Source organism: Loxodonta africana, chromosome 11 (assembly GCF_030014295.1).
Source record: "Loxodonta africana isolate mLoxAfr1 chromosome 11, mLoxAfr1.hap2, whole genome shotgun sequence".
NCBI classification, from domain to species: domain Eukaryota; kingdom Metazoa; phylum Chordata; class Mammalia; order Proboscidea; family Elephantidae; genus Loxodonta; species Loxodonta africana.
Genome location: NC_087352.1, coordinates 49,138,615 through 49,152,331, shown reverse-complemented (window position 1 = coordinate 49,152,331; position 13,717 = coordinate 49,138,615). Strand labels below are relative to the sequence as shown.

The 13,717-nt window shown below is 41.8% G+C and overlaps 1 protein-coding gene across 3 annotated transcripts in view; it reads left to right on the top strand.

The window, feature by feature from the left end:
- Window positions 1-13,717, top strand: part of NEDD4L (NEDD4 like E3 ubiquitin protein ligase) — a 373,007-nt gene that overhangs the window by 160,565 nt on the left and 198,725 nt on the right. Inside the window, exon 1 of one of the 3 annotated variants that reach the window (XM_023543760.2) lies at window positions 2,120-2,248. The exons of the other annotated variants lie outside the window; for them this stretch is intronic. The gene's annotated coding sequence lies outside the window, so the exon portion shown is untranslated. Of the gene's footprint in view, window positions 1-2,119; window positions 2,249-13,717 lie in introns of those variants that run through there. 3 annotated transcript variants of the gene reach the window in all.

Sequence of the window (13,717 nt, the reverse complement as noted above, 5' to 3'; positions counted from 1 at the left end):
ATCCTCCTCTGTTACACTCTGAACAAATGCTGCTACCATATGTAGAAAGATTTGCCAGCCGTGGCACACCTGGCCACCCAGGCATTTTTTACAGTGCCTGTAAAACTTCCCTGGTGCTTTCTTAGGAATTACTAGTGTTGTTGCAGTGAATATCCCAGTGAGAGCACTTAAATGTGCAATTTTTAGTGTCTTCTTTCTGCATGGCCTTCACTTCCCTCAGTGAATTTTTCTAAGGTTGGCTTCTACCTGAAAGCTTGCTCGGCCTAGATGTATTCACCAGGGATTGCTGGAGAATTTGGAAAAGTAACGTGCTTGGAAGTATTTCCTCAAATGTCATCCACCTGATAGCTCTTAGTGGAATTTGCTTATTATCTCTCACCCGATTTCCAGCATATTCTCTACTCCACTGGCACAGAACCTCTGATCTGAGCCCACCCAAACCCTGTTCACTTGTCCAGGCCCCGGGCTGCCTTTTGGAGGATGGATTGAAGACGGTGTAGGCTTCATGACTGTAATATGCAGGAGCCACCACTAGGTGGTGATGGTGGCTTCTTGTCCCTGGCGGGGGGCGGGGCGGACTCTGGTTCTCCCTTTCCCACTGGAGCCTCTCTATAGGAAGAACATTGAATGGGTAAACCCATGCCATTGTCATGCTTATTAAAGAGTGGTATTATAAGTAAGCTGTGAATTTCCATTATAAGAAATAATCACCTTTTAAAAGGAAGCATTGAAGTAAAAGACCCTCTGGCTCAATAAGGAGCCTATTCTTTTCCTCAGCACTCTCAGCTCTTAAAAGTGGGCATGTTCTTGGCATTGAAATGGGATTTTGCACAAAACTGTTGGCAGCAGCTTGGTCTCTCTGGCAGGGTTTAGGCTGAGGTGCCCTATGATTTGCCTCTTTGACCATGGGATGCAAAAATGATATTAAAATAGGCCTCCCCAGTCTGTTGGGGACATTGGTAAAAAGGAGAGTAGGAGCAGTGTGTTTTGCTGTTAGCTGTGCCTTGGGTCAGGATATGTAATGGATCAGTTTTTAAACGGAGGGAAGGTGAAAGGGGTGGCTACGGTTGATTTAGGACAACCCTTTTAGGGCCATGAGCTACTGAAAGGTGGGCAGGTAAGCGTAGAAAGGGCAAAGCTACAGTGATTGCGAACTTGCTGGCCTCTGTACGTGAAATCTCACTGATCCCCTACTGTGGTCCTAAAGGAGGTTTTGTGGCTCACTTCTACAAATGAGGAAGCCAAAGGTGGACTAGGTTTAGAAAGAAAAAAATTGCCTAGTGTCATCAAACTAGGGTGGTGGTAGAGACGGAATCAAAGCTAGTTTTGTCTGATTAAAATACTTGCTCATTCCTTATACATGAGGACAATGGAGTCCCTGGGTGGTGCAAATAATTAAGTGCTCAGCTATTAACCAAAAGGTTGGTAGTTCGAGTCCACACAGAGGCACTTTGGAAGAAAGGCCTGGCAACCTACTTCTGAAAAATCAGCCATTGAAAACCCTGTGGAGCACAGTTCTACTCTGACACACATGGGATCGCCATGAGTCAGCGTCTACTCTTCTTCTTCTTCTTTTTTTAATCTAGTCCAGAAGGATTTCCTAATGTGCTTGAATAGCCTTCCTTTCAACTGATTGACGTGAACATTTAGGGAAGATGTCATTAAGGTTCAGAAAGGGACATTGTGTATACCTCAGGGGTCACTAGGTTCCAGAGTCACCATGGCCGGTCCAGGTACATGCACTTCTTACCCTAAGTCAGCTGTTACCTTTCGTGATGTTGTGTTACTGCAGGGGCGGAGTGGTGGAGCTGTGACTTGAATTGCTTTTTGTGTCCCTGGAATCCACACAGCCCTGCCTGTAGCCATGGGCTCTGTGGCTCCTGAAGACCTGCTTCCCTGTTCCTCACACTGGAGTTTCTCCCTGCTCTCATTTGAGAGAGGAAGGCGTCAGCGGCAGCTCCTAGCCCAGACATACTTGAGTGCGTGCAGCACCAGGCGGCAGGGCTGGAGGGTGTCTGGGGGTGGGTGTTTGTGAGTGTCGCTCCACCTGGGCGGGAGCTGCCACAGAGCCTCGCTTCACATTGCATGCTGCTCTAGGCTGCTGACTACCTGTCTGAGGGACTGGCAGCGACCAGGCTTTCTCTCTGCTCCTACTGTTGTTATGGGAAACAGACCAGCCATGTGCATCTAGAACAGCCTGTCCTGTCTATCTCCCTTTAGAAAATAGGTCTTCCTGCCTTGGAGCCCGGTAAGTGCCACCAAAGGCGCAGCTTTTCTTGGTTACCTCAATCTGTGTTTGAAATATCAAGAGAGGGTTTGTTGTCTTGTAATGGATCTGTTTAGCTCTAATCTGAATGTGCCAGGATTTGGGGGGTTATTTGAGCTATCTTTTTTTGGTGATACCCATTAAATTTTTTTTTGCACACTTCAAAGATCAAGAAGTATACAGTGAAAGTTTTTCTTTTTGTGTGTGTGTGTGTGTTTAGCCTCTGTCATCTTATTGGAACCTGTTCCTTTTCAGGGTAGTGCTCTGAAGAATTATTTTACAGATAACAGTCTGATGCCGTGTCTCTTTTATGAATACATTACTGCATTTGTCATCATCATGTTCCTGAAAAATGTCAAAAATAGACTCAGTGGTGGGATCTGTCACTCAGAGTTCAGAAACTTAGTACAAAATCCCAGGTGAAGTTAGGACAGATCTTTTATTTCAAATCTTTTCTCTTTTAGACTTCACTGTGTGATGAATTTGATTTGAAGCCTAAGTAGTATGATCAGCTCGATCCTGGTGGGACAGACATAGTTCTTTATTGTTTCAGATTTACCTTCTGGGATGCAGACACTCTCCTCGTTCCTCTTATTACCTTTACAGGAGATACTTGGGCCTGAGTCATGTGACTCCTAACTTTCCTCTTCCGTTGCGTCTACACAGGCTCTGTTGTTTTGTTCTTAGGTGGATAGGTATCAAGTTAGGACCCTTTAAAAATTGTAAATGACATGCCTGGTAAGTAGTTCACAGTTTATCATATTTTCCCTGTATTCCTCTGCCACCCACACATACAATTTTATACCCTTTAAGAGAAAATAAAACTGGAACTCTTATTTTCATTATTCTAAGTTAGAGAGTATTCATGTTAAACAATAGGTATGGAACTAACAATAGGTATAGAAATTAATCTCCCAAAGCATACTGTTTTTCCATTTGACGACATTCATCTCAATAGAAGGGATAGTGTGGTTCTACTTTTTATTTTTGTAAGCTGGTCTACAAATGCTGCTCTATGGCTAACTAGTTAATTTGAGGAAAACTGAATTCTGTCATCCTGGCACGGAAAGTTGGGCAGTGTTCGCGCTTTTTGGGTGAGTCTACAAACAAGAGAAACTCTCAGGCTGCCTTTGAGGGAGGTTGATGCAGGTGCTTCTGCTGGTTTTCATAAGTGTTGGAGGAGGAGATGGTCGGAGGGAGGAGGCTGGAGCCTGTGCAGCGACTTGAAGCATGTCAGGAAGAACATTTGTCAGAAATCTTCAAACCCGTCGCAGTCAGTAATGTGTGAAATTGAACTTCTGACCTGTTTTCGTGACGGCGACATCTTGTTATGCTTGAGAAGTAAGTGGGTGGTGTTGGGTCCCTGGGCGTGGGAGAAAACAGCAAAGCCAAATCAAGGCCCTTGAGCTTAAAGAACAGGGCGGATGCCATCCTTTTTGGCTGTGACTTGAAAGTTTAGAGTCTAAACCATCTCCTTGGAAGGAATTGTTCCCATTTACTCATGGACAACGGGAGACACAAGCTCCACAAACTTTACCTGTTTAGAATTCCTTACCTGCAGACTCCTGTGTGTAAGCCCCTCTGCACGTGAAGTCACAGCTATACGTCCACAGGAGATGGAGGAACAGAAAACAGCCTCGAGAGAACTAAAGGGTGGGGGAGGGGGCAGCTGTGGAGGAAAAAAGGAAATGTGGGTCCCCCCCATAGCACCCTGTTTGGTTTACCCTTCCCATGTCATTGCTGTGCCCTTCTCCTAAAATGACCCAAACCCTATGTTTGGCAACAAGAGGCTACTACTTGATCTAAATGCATATTTTCAACTTCCAAATTCTCATTTCCTGCCAAGCAAGAGGCCCGAGCGCCTGGCTAATGATCTTTAATGTAAATGAGTCTATGCCTTGATTAACGTTTGGCTTGGTGAACTCTGTGCAGGTTGAACTCTGGTCGTCTGGTGAGATTTATTCTCTGCCAGCCACCTGCCTGCTCACCTGTAGGAACCAGGCATAGCCAGTTCTCGCTTGATGTGCATTCTTTCCCTTGGGTGGAATTTGGGGTGAGACAGATGAGGTGGAACCAAAGTGATTCCTCAGAGGGGAGCAGCTGCAGAGCAGACTGTAGGCGAAGGGCTCCTGGGTGGTATTGAGGCTTCTGAAACCTGGAAATCGGCTAGGTCCTCCCTGAGCCTTTCCACGGAGCTCACCTTAGGGCTGTGTGCCTCGGAGCCAATCGAGAGCCACACTGTCCAGGTGGAGGTGATGTTGGTGATTAACTTCTCCCCAGCAGAGATGAGAGCTACCCTGGTCTCTCTAAGCCACCTTGGCAACCATCTGCTCTCTTCACCTTCCTTCTGATAGGAGACCTGTCAGCATCCATTCATACAAGAAAGAAGTGTTTGCACGTGAACTTTGTAGCTCATATGTTAGATACTAAAACCCATTGTCATTGAGTCGATTCCGAATCATAGCAACCCTAAGAGGACAGAGTAGAACTGCCCCCATAGAGTTTCCAAGGCTGTAAAGCTTTTTTTATGGAAGCTTACTGCCACATCTTTCTCCCACAGAGCAGCTGTTGGATTTCAACTGCCAACCTTTCAATTAGCAGCTGAGTGCTTAACCACTGCACCACCACGGCTCCTTATGTGATAGATAGTGTTAGCCATTTTCTTCTGACCTACATATGTTATGGTGGTGATGGCTACATGTTCACACTGGTACCTCAAAAAAGTTGAGAAATGGCCACAAAATGAGAAATATCCTTCTTTTAAGGATTTTAAGAAGTAAGTTTTTAAAACCAGTTTAGAAAACTCTGGTGATACCAACCTGGAGTCTTTGCACGTTTCCCTTGAGAACTTACTCATTATATTTAACTTTTGATAATACCCACTCCACGCTTATTGACATGGTTAGGTTCCAAAGACCAGGTTGTTAATGTAAAAATCGGTGTTATGTGAAAATGAAGGATGACCACATCAGGTAACAGAGTATTATGTGGGCCACATATGTCCTTCTGGACCCGAGAGGTGGAAAATGTAGGTGGGCACTGTATGTCCCACTGGTCATGAAAAGGTTACTATCAGATGTGTGTTCTTAACGTACAAAATAGTCAGATAGTAGATTTTTTCCTATTATCCAGAATGTAAAATGTCAGATAATTCAATAGTTGGTAAGTGAGGTATGGGTGTATTGAAGTACTCCTCTCCACTCCCACCCCAAATTAAGCAGAGAGACACAGAGGAAGCCTGGGGCATTAGTCTTAGCCTTAGCTTGTCGCACCAGCAAGCCCTTCTTTCCTAAGGCACCTGTTAACGAACCTTTCTTTTCTCTGGCCTTAGTTTTCCTTTAGGGAATTGGGCCTGTTTTAATCACATATGACACAGTGATCTGTGGGCAGGTGCCAGTGGTTCCTGTGAGGTGGAATGTGGGTGGGTTGGTGGCACCCAGAGGTGGTCATGAGTTGTCTGCATTGGCTGCTTTCCCAGACCAAGTCCTGCCTCATGGTTGCTGGGTTTGGCTGCTGTTTGTAGAAACTGATGTTTACCTTAGAGCCCAGGCATGGAAGGGATTCAGAGTGATTCCAAATTCCTTGTTTGTATGGAATTAATAAATCCAGATATTGTATTTATGTATTTTTAAAAGTTCTATCTCATAGTAATTCAGGGGGAAGAAAAACACCAAGATTATGCTTCTTTGGCCTTCCACAGCAATTACATTTTCTGAGACAAATACTGGTTGATGTAGTCTAATAAAAGACTTTTAAAAATAATTTGTAATTTGATGCACGTATCTTACATTGCTACTTAAATCACACACACATATATATATATATAAAGCATTGATTCTCAACCAGGGGCGATTTTGTCCTGTTCCCACCAAGCGACATTTAGCAGTATCTGGAGGCATTTGTGGTTGTCACCATTGCGGAGGGGTTTGCTACTGGCATCTAGTGGGTAAAGCCCAAGGATGCTGCTAAACATCCCACAATGCACAGGATGGCCTTTCACAACAAAGAAATATCCAACCCAAAATGCATGAGTGCCGAGGTTGAGAGAACTTCCTGTAAGGGATATGCAGGATTAGAAATGACACAGAAAGTCTGCATTGGGCAAATCTGCTGCAAAAACAAAACAAAACAAAAAAAAACCTCTTTAAAGTGTTAAAAAGCAAAGATACCACTTTAATGACTTCCAGACTGGGGTTCTTCATACAACTTGCTCATTTCTCACATATGGAAACTTGTTACACATGTGAAAAGTGTAAATTCTCCCATAGCTATAGATTGAGGTTGGTTTGTTGGAGACCTGACTCTTGGTTTAGACTTAGTTTGGCTTAGAATGATGCCTTTAGAAATATCATTTTTTAGTCTTATATTTGCTTTATTAGCTTAAATAGCCTCCCTATGGTCAAATTTTTTAATTGAATGAAAAACAAAATTGCATCCTAGGACAGAAAAAGGACATTAGGGGAAACTGAGGAAATCTGAATACATTGTGGACTTTCATTCATGATAATATATCACCCATGGTTTATTAGTTGTGGCAAATGCACCATACTTCTGGAAGACGTTAATAATAGGAGAAACTGGATATGAGGTACATAGGAACTCTCTGTACTATATTCACAAACCCAAAGCCAAACCCATTGCTGTCAAGTCAATTCCGACTCATAGTGACCCTATAGGACAAAGTGGAACTGCCCCATAGGGTTTCCATGGAGCTGCTGGTGGATTTGAACTGCCGACCTTTTGGTTAGCAGCAGAGCTCCTAACCACCATGTCACCAGGGCTCCACTATTTTCACAATAATTCTGTAAATCTAAAACTGTTCTAAAATAAAAAAGTTTATTTTAAAAAATTCCTGCCATTTGTTGAAGGATATTGTAGTAACTTGTTTTGCTTTTCCTTTTAAGTTGGCTGCTGCAGTTGTATTCCTTGGTTATCGTTTCAGCTCTCTGTTCTGGATAGCCATGAAATGCCCCTTTCCAAAATGTGTCCAAATCAGTTTGAATGTTTTTTAAACCATTTTTTGTGATTTTAATTTGCCTGCCGTGGTACCGATTCATTTCTAGACAGAATTTTCAAGTTAAAAAGTTAAATCCACAGAAAGTGTATTTATAGGTGTCAGTTGAAATGCTACGGCTGGGAATTCTACCAGGAATGTGCTAGTTGGATAATGGGATGTGTCCCGTTTTTTAGCTGGGCCTCCAGAGGCATCTGGGTAACAGATGTCACTGTTGCGGTACAGCCTGGTAGAATTTAGTGCCTCTGAAACTGGAATAAGGAACTGTGGTTCCTGGATCCATAAAGCCACAGAATACACGTGTGGGTCTATTTTATTTCATGCTTAGTTACTAAAAATATTTTTGCATTAAAACAAATGTGGGTATATTATGGGGTCAAATGAAAAATTAGCATGAATTTTGAAAGTACCATTTGAGATTGCCGGTGGGGCCCCAGCCCCTACCCTACCCTGCACTCCTCTGTTGGTGTGGGTACCAGGGACAGTATGAAAAGCACTGGTGGAGTGCAGAGAGCACTGGACTTAGAGGTTCAAGAACTTGAGTTGGACCTGCTAAACAGCAACAGTAGTCAAAACAGCCGGTACTGGTACGAGGGACAGATACGTTGACCAATGGAACAGAATTGAGTGAGAACTCAGATATAAATCCATCCACCTATAGGCACCTGATCTTTGTCAAGGGCCAAAGTCCATCACATGGGGAAAAGACAATCTTTTTAACAAATGGTGCTGGCAAAACTGGATGTACATCTGTAAAAAAAAAAAAAAAAAAAAGAAACAGGACCCATACCTCACACCATACACAAAAACTAATTCAAAATGGATCAAAAACCTAAATTTATAACCCAAAACTATAAAGATCATAGAAGAAAAAATAGGATCATTGCTAGAGGCCCTAATACACGGCATTAACAGGATACAAACCATAACTAACAACACCAAAACGCCAGAAGATAAGCTATATAACTGGGGTCTTCTAAAAATCAAACTCTTATGGACATCTTAACTAAAGACTTAACTAAAAGAGTAAAAACAGAACCTACAGACTGAGAAAAAATTTTGAGTTAGGACAAATCTGACAAAGGTCTAATCTCTAAAATCTACAGGAAAATCCAACACCTCTAAAACAAAAAAACAATCCAATTAAAAAATAGGCAAAGGAAATGAAAAGACGCTTCACCAAAGAAGACTTTCAAGCAGTTAACAGACACAGGAGGAAATGCTCCCAATCACTAGCCCTTAGAGAAATGCAAATCAAAACCGTTTCACCCCAGCATTACTGGCACAAATCTAGAAAATAACAAAATATTGGAGAGGCTGCGGGGAAATTGGAACTCTTATGCACCGTTGGTGGGAATGCAAAGTGATTCAACCATTTTGGAAAATGATATGGTACTTCCTTAGAAACCTAGAAATAGAAATACCATATGATCCAGCAATCCCACTCCTAGGAATATACCCTAGAGAAGTAAGAGTCACACGAATAGACATTTGCGTACCCATATTCATTGCTGCATTGTTCACAATAGCAAAAGGTAGAAACCCATCAACAGATGAATGGATAAACAAACTGTGGTACATGTACTCAAAGATTAGATCAGCACATAAAACAAAATGAGACAAAGGGGCATACCAGCCCAGGGTCAAGGACTAGAAGGCAGGATGGAACAGGTAAGCTGGTAATAGGGAATCCAAGGTTGAGGAGGGAGAGTGTTGACATGTTGTGGGGTTGATAACCAATGTCATAAAACAATATGTGTACTAACTGTTTAATGAGAAACTAGTTTGTCCTGTAAACGTTTCATCTGAAGTACAAAAAACTTGAGTTGGAACCAATTTGAGTCAGTTACTTCAGCTGTGAAGTGGGTATGATAGTCATCCTCCAATTTTGTGCTAAGGATGGATGAGATAATCTAAAATATATTTGAATACGGTAAGATCTGTAAAAGGGGCATGAGTGGTTCAGTGGTAGAATTCCCACCGTACATGTGGGATACTCAGGTTCCATTGCCAGCCCCAATGCCTCTCGTGAGCAGCTACCACCTGCCTGTCGTTGGAGGCTCGCATGTTGCTATGATGCAGAACAGATTTCAGTGGAGCTTCCAGACTAAGGTGGACTAGGAAGAAACACCTGGTGATCTTCTTCTGAAAATCAGCCAGTGAAAACCCTATGGATCACTACAGCCCGATTTGGAACTGATCGTGGGGATGATGTAGGACCAGGCAGTGTTCTGCTCTGTTGTGCATGGGGTTGCTGTAAACGGGGGACCAACTCAGCAGCAGCTAGCAGCAACAACAAGAACTGTACAGATGTTAAATATGTTCCCTGCATTAGGAGTTAGATGGTTTACTCCCACTTTTCGTAAGGGGCCTTGGTGGTGCAGTGGTTAAAGTGCTCAGCTATGAGCCAGGCGCTCCTTGGGAGAAAGATGGAGCAGGCTGTTTCCGTAAAGATTTATAGCCTTGGAAACCCTGTGGGGCAGCTCTATTCTGTCCTGTAGGTCACTATGCATCGGAATCAACTTGATGGCAGTGGGTTTGGTTTGGTCCCCTTTTTTGCCTACTTGTATGGTAGATTTTATATTATGAATTTTGGCATTTACCTTGATGGACTAAGGTTGGCTTTGGTGCCAACGTATGCTCTCTCCTGCTCAGTGTGTGTTAGTGTTAGATAAAGAAATTTACTTGGAGATTTGATTTTTTTTGTTTTTTGTTATTTCAAATATTTACAAAAATATAGAAAATCAGCAAAATAGCAAATAGCATAATGAAACCCTATCATTCAGCTTCAGTAATGATCAACATTTTGTCATCTTTATTGCTACTGTATACAATTTGATACTTCTTTGCAGTCCTTTTTTCCTTAGCGTATATCTCATTATCCCGTTGTCGTTGCATCAGTCCTGAGGGATGTCTAATAAAAACATGTTTCAAAGCCCAGTAAAATGATGTTTCTCTCTATGATTGTACCACCAGTCTGATACCTTCCATTAAAACCCATTGCTGTTTAGTCGATTCCAACTCATAGAGACCCAATAGGATGGAGTAGGACTGCCCGGTAGAGTTTCCAGGGAGTACCTGGTGGATTGGAACTGCCAGCCTTTTGGTTAGCAGCCATAGCTCTTAAGCAGTACGCCACCAGGGTTTCCTTCAGCTGTTACATAGTTTTATTTCAGTTTGTTTTTTTTTTCTGAATCTGGTTTTGTTTTTTAATTAAGTAAAAAACTGACAAAGCCATAACTGTAAAATTATTATAAAAATGTATTAAGAAAAATTTACTTTCTATCCCCCACTTGCTCTCCATCCTCCTGTGGGTAACGGTTTTCTTAGATTTTGGCATATCCCTCCATTGTCTTTTTTTGTGTGTGTGATATGAGCAAATGTATGTTATTTGCAGTTCCGTTTTCCTCATCGGGTAGTACATTATACTTCCTGCCCTGAGCCCCATCTTTTCACTTAGCACCGTAGACTGCAGCTCACTCACTATCAGTATATGTCGTTGACAGCTCCTGTCTTCCGACAGCTGCAGAGTACTCTCTTGTATGGATGTACTATAGTTTATTCAATCCCCTGCTGACGGACACGTATATATTTTTTCCAAACTTGTCCATTCTTTTGCAGTGAGTCGCCTGGTGCATACGTCATTGTGTAGTTTTGTCTAGGTATTCCAATAGCAAGCTGACTAAGCGGTTAAGAATGAAGAGGCAGTCAGGCAGGTAATCGTCCTCTCTTCTAGACGTGTCGCCCCTCAGGAACCTTTTATTTTCTCAAGCTCTGTCCTCCCCTTTAATTCCTTTACTTTAAGAGGTGTAGCTCTTCAGGTTGTAATCCTCCCCCTTCTGCTCCAGGTTTTTAAAGCTGGAAAGAGACCTTAGGGGTGGCTTATCCTGTCATTTTACAGATGAAGGACCAGGCACCCAGGAACTGAAGGGAGAGCCATCATTTTAAAAATTTATTTTGTTGTTGAGAGTATACACAGCAAAACATACACCAGTTCAACAGTTTGCGTGTTCAGTTCAGTGACACTGATTACATACCTTGAGTTGTGCAACCATTCTCACCCTTCTTTTCTGAGTGGTTCCTCCTCCATTGGCATAAACTCACAGCCCCCTGTGGTTCCTGTCTAATCTTTCCGGTTGCAGTTGTCACTTTGATCCCATAGAGATAGTTCTTAAAAGAGTATAATGCTCAAGGGAGACATTTTTTACCAGTTGAGCTATTGTTTGGTTTTAAGAAGACCTTAGGGGATATTTTTGGTTTACGGTTTAAAGATTATCTCAGGGCAATAGTTTCAGGGGTTCATCCAGCCTCTAAGGCTGCAGAAAGTCTGGAGTCAAAGGCAGCTTATACTAAGAAACATAATTTTTTTTTCTGAACTATGTTAACTGCACCCAAATTAGCAAATATTAAAATAGATATGGCTGGTAAAAACATTTTGTGATTTTCTTTTTTACTTTTTATATAATAAAATTCAATTCTCCACTTAGTAGTTAACCTCTCAGATAAATTAAGTCTTGCCAGACTGTCTGAGAAGATATCTAGTGAATCATACCCTAAAAACTTGGTAGCATTTGAAAAATAACAACCATGTACAGCAATTTATAGGAGCATAATCAATTAAAGAATTTTGGGGGCATTTTTAAGATTAGTTGTAGTAAATCGTATGAGCCTGGTTTACTTGAATCCAGTTCAAACAACTGCTGTGGAAAAAAAAAAAAAAGATTGCTTTTAGCCACAGAAAATAACCAGTTTTATAGAATGAATAAAAATTCAAAGTAATTTGAATTCTAAGGCTTAGCCAACTTTATTGTCAGATTTGTCATGGTATCCATCTGCATTTCACTTTGTAGGCATTTGCAAAATAGCTAATGGTGATTCATTTATTTACAGTAAGCATTTATTTTGCTTTTGGTGTGGAGGTAACAAGGTGCTATCTCAGATACAAATATCATCAAATCATCCCTGGACTTTAAGACGCTTAAGGTCTAATGGGGACCTTAACGTTTCCACTGAGTAGGGCTTCTAGCCAAAGGAATGAGCAGGCATCTAGATGGAGGAAGATCATTCTAAACTCTACGAATATCAATGCTACGCTGACTGATGACAGATCATGACGTTATGGGAACCGTGCATATGTTTCCGAGCTTCAATTAGTCTTCCAAAAATTAGGTTTAGAGTTTCCGTAATATTTGCAACATCAAACATTCATTACAAAAGAGGTTTTATCAGTATCGCATATGTTTCTGAGGGTCATGTATGCAAATTTGACAAAGAGGGAAACCCATTGCCGTGGAGTCGATTGCGGCTCACAGCGACCCTATAGAACAGAGTAGAACTTCCTCATAAGGTTTCCAAGGAGCAGCTGGTGGATCCCAACTGCCAACCTTTTGGTTAGCAGCTGAGCTCTTAACCACTTCGCCACCAGGGCTTCAAAAAAGAGGGGAGAAGGTGCTAGAAACAGCGCTAGAGATCAAATGGTTTGTGAGATGAAATGAAACTCTCCAACTCAGAAACCTGACAATACAAGGAAGAAAGGAAAGAAAAATAGATTAAACAATAAAGGGTAGGAAAAGACGGGAACTCAACATCACAACAATAACCAAGAAGACTATGTATCAGATAACAAATGTCCAGTAAACTGTGAGCACCGCAATACCAGGTGCTTGGGTTGAGAGTTAAAACTAATTAAATAAATGTTACGTTATGAATAACAAGATACTCTAAGGTGATCCACCTAGTATTATATCGTGACCTATTTGTGTTCCCTGCTATTTAGATCACTTGTCCCTTTAATTAATTCCTAGTGAACCAATGTGGTTCTACGGTCACCAGCTTCCAGCTAGTACTTGACGGTTGTGGGGTCACTTGGAGTATGAACCCTAAAGCACTGCGCTAACTCCCCTGGTAATCTCTTGTGTTCACAGATGGCCAAAGGAATAACAGATTAAAGAAAGGTAAATATAGTCACCTGGCAAAAATATTTGCCCCTTCTCAAAATTATGGAAGTTATATTTAGAAGAATTGTTTTTGGTAAAAATATTTGAAAGTTTGTTTTATAATCATAAGCAAGCTTGGGTTATTTTGACTAGAGAGGTGGGGGTGGGGGCGGGAAGGGAGAGAGAAAGAAACAGCTGATAGAGATTGTGGAGTTTGTCGGTTTGGGAGAAGGAAATGAGATGATTAAGTTAATTGGTCTAGTAAGAATAGAAAACATGTGGGAAGTAGAACCTTGAAATTTCAGGGCCATCCATTAGTCATTATAAAGACTTATGGAAAAAATGATGAAAGTCACCTATAATTGAGAAAAGAAAGAAAATTGTTGTGACAAGAGTTCCTGTGCCCTTTTCCTGGTATTAGGAAGAATATGATCCAACCCAATTCTCCCTTCACTTCCTCTCCCACCCCGTTTTGTTCCAGCAACACTGAACTGCCTGATG